Source organism: Trachurus japonicus, unplaced genomic scaffold (genome assembly GCF_045865225.1).
Source record: "Trachurus japonicus isolate A0001 unplaced genomic scaffold, Traja_1.0 AP031211.1".
Taxonomy (NCBI): domain Eukaryota; kingdom Metazoa; phylum Chordata; class Actinopteri; order Carangiformes; family Carangidae; genus Trachurus; species Trachurus japonicus.
In genome coordinates this window covers 21,200-24,319 of record NW_028221344.1, presented here as the reverse complement: position 1 = coordinate 24,319, position 3,120 = coordinate 21,200, and the positions used below count along the sequence as shown (strand labels likewise).

Genomic DNA, 3,120 nt, shown 5'->3' with positions numbered 1-3,120 from the left:
GTAACACAAGGACACTCTCCTTTAATCTTAAAACCCAGGATTCATATCCCTCTCATCTGCAGCCATCCCCACTGCATGAGTCCACTCAAACAGTCCTGCCATGAGGGAAAGAGCAGCCAGTAAGATTTAGCATCTTCTTTAGATCAAACTTTAATATAATTTCTGGTCAGAATTCTGTATTTCACACAGGGGGCTGCCTAGCAGTTTTCTCGTTGTTTCCCATGTCTGTGTGGTAAGCGTTATTTCACCACACATTGTACTAGTGTATGCTAAATCTTATCTTAGCCTATCACTGTCCTGTAGTTTGAGAGACTGTATATTTACAAACAAAAGCCTAATAGAATAAAAATGCTCCATAGAAACAGCAAATCAGTCAACTACACAAGTCGTTATTCAACCCACTGATAAGACTGATACGGGTGTCGTGTCTCTTGAAATGGGGCCTCTACAGTGGCAGGCGGACAGGACCTTGCCCACACAGCAGGAGACTCCGACGCGGATCCGCATTCAAGTCACCAAACCCGCGTGACTGTCACATTCGTTTGGGCGCCGCCTAGAGGATCAGCCCCGCCTCCAGGCAGAGCCGTTATTCTACCGTCAAACAGCGGATCCCGGACGGACCCGTGTCGGACGTGTGGACACGGACGCGCCTTTACTGTAACGGTCGAACACAGTAGTCCACACCGAGCCGAGACTAGAGGAGTCATCTTTCTTTGCTGGGACACGGTTGTGCTGAAGCCTCTAGTAAGTTTATTGATTTATTGATGTATTGCGACATTCACAGTAACGTTAAACATTGGCCTTTGTGTTTTTAATCGTCATGTATATTAATGCTTGTAATGACGTTGTTTGATATTAGCACTGTTAGAACTTTTGTAGTTTTGTGCAACAGGCTAGGTTAGCTTCTAGCTGAGATGTGATGATGCACGTCTGTAGCTATTTTGTTTTAAAATGGGATAGCAATTTCGGGAGAATATGTTGTGGTTGTGTGACTAAAAAAAACACACATTGTTATTTGGTAACGTTATGGTTATCTGTTTTAATGTATCGCAGCTGTTATGCTGTGTAACGTTAGCCTATGCTAGCGGTAACTTATGTAACTTAGCTGCTATTTCTCCGACCTCGACCTCCCATTTCCTCGATTTAAGTAGGCTATGCCCGGTGTTCCGACTCCCAGTAATTACGAGTCGCCCTCTTCATACACATTACGGTGTTTTTTTTTTTAAATAATTATTTTCTTTTCTTTAAAACTAACTAGCCGTTAGCGGCTACCGGCTAGTTAGCCGGCTAGTTAGCCGCTAACGGCTAGTTAGCCGCTAACGGCTAGTTAGTCGCTCGGCTTTTATTTAAAAAATAAAAAACACCGTAATGTTTATGAAGAGGGCAACCAACTCCAACGTTACGGAGTTTAGAATGACTTTTTTAAGCCTCTCTTTGCTCCTCATGTCGTAATTCTCCGTGACTTTTCGCTAGCCGAGCGGCTAACGGCGCTGTTGTACTGTATATCAGCACGGGTGTGATTCGGTCGTAGGCACGAGGCCGCACACCCGTGCTGATATACAGTACAACAGCACTCCCTCTGCCTTTATTCATCCCACGAAGGGGAAATTCACAAGTTACAGCAGCAGTACAAACACACTCACACATGCCATGCACACTGGCAATATTAATGTTTAAGCTTGTCAGTGCTTTATGATGATTAATATATGCTGAGAAACAAGATAAAATTGTAAATCAAGCAGGAAAGACCAATAATTTGTGTTTAATGAATCAAATATAATCAGATATTGTTTTGGTCATAAATAGGCTATGTTTAATTCGCTGGGGAGGAGGGGCGGGCACACAGCTTTTCTTTTTTTTTAAACTTTTTTTTTTAAATAGTGAGGGCTGTCATTTTTGCTAAGCTTAAGTCAACTAAAGTTAGCTATTTTGTGTCTTCTATGTCCTGCCTTGAGTTTATGTTGTCTACACACCCACATACTTGACTTTTTTTCAACATTTTTTCTATTTTTACTGTGCAGATAATCCTCCAGCTATGCCAATATTTGACATGTCTCTGGGTGCTGCTGTGTAGTGGTGAGTATTAGCCTACTATTCAATTGCTTTTGTTGGTTTTCGGGATGCACATTTTGAATTTTTTTTCTGACTGATGATAACCAACGCTTGTTAACCGATATGATTACAATGCTCTCGGGGGCGATCACTTTTTCTCTTTTGCGCAGCTCTGTTGTAACAGGTGATGCAGATCGATGTCCCTGTAGGCTACATTTGTTGTCTGGCCTTCTTTTATGATATTATTCCTTTTTTAATATTGTGAGTAAAGATAATTACTGCAAGTCCTATTGCCTTTAAGATTCTAATGTTCATTTTTTTTGTTGAAACTATTTTGGAGAGATATGTCTAATAATCAGTCTTCATTACAACACAAAATAATATGGCACCACAAACTAAACCAATTTCCATTTGTCTTTCTTTCTCTAGTGAATGTGGCAGTGTAAAGGGTGTTCAGTTGCTGTGCAATATTTGACATGTCTCAGGGTGCTGTGTCAAAGGCTCTGCAGTAGTGGTGAGTATTACTAAATCAGTTGTTGTTTTCTGAGTTTATTGTTTTTTTTTCATTTATGTATATTATTTTTAAACAATTACTCAGTAATGAAAAAGAAATAGGGGGCATCATTGCACCAATGGATGAAGTAAATATATTCTCTGGGTTGGGGGTGTAACAACTGATTGTCTTCAAGACAAAAATGCCTTTTACCAGGACAAATGAGAATTTTCACAGACATGAACTCAAACAACACAACTTCTCCTCTGCTTTTCTGCCGTAGGATGATGACGTGGATCTGGGAAGAGAATGCGTCCTAAAGACCCTCTGCGTTTACCTGAATGAGGACCCGGAGAATCTATTGAGAGTGTGTGGTAAGTATTACTTAGGTTTAGTATGTTGAGATGTTATCTTTCGTATTTTATATAAACTTTAAAACATCTACTCATTGTAATTACTTTACAGTCAGCTAAGTTGTAGGATAATATGGTAGTGCTCTTAATATCAAAGTGTGTGTTTATTTTTCATTAAAGGGATAGTTCGGGTCTTTTGATATCTATCTATACCCTTGTTTT

At 40.1% G+C, this 3,120-nt stretch overlaps 1 long non-coding RNA gene across 1 annotated transcript; it reads left to right on the top strand.

The window, feature by feature from the left end:
- Window positions 1-615: 615 nt before the first annotated feature.
- On the top strand, window positions 616-2,908 carry LOC146959520 (uncharacterized). The gene is made up of 4 exons (XR_015035615.1): window positions 616-744; window positions 2,022-2,076; window positions 2,482-2,566; window positions 2,829-2,908. It is a non-coding gene; the product is annotated as an uncharacterized LOC146959520 (long non-coding RNA).
- The last annotated feature ends 212 nt before the right edge of the window (window positions 2,909-3,120 follow it).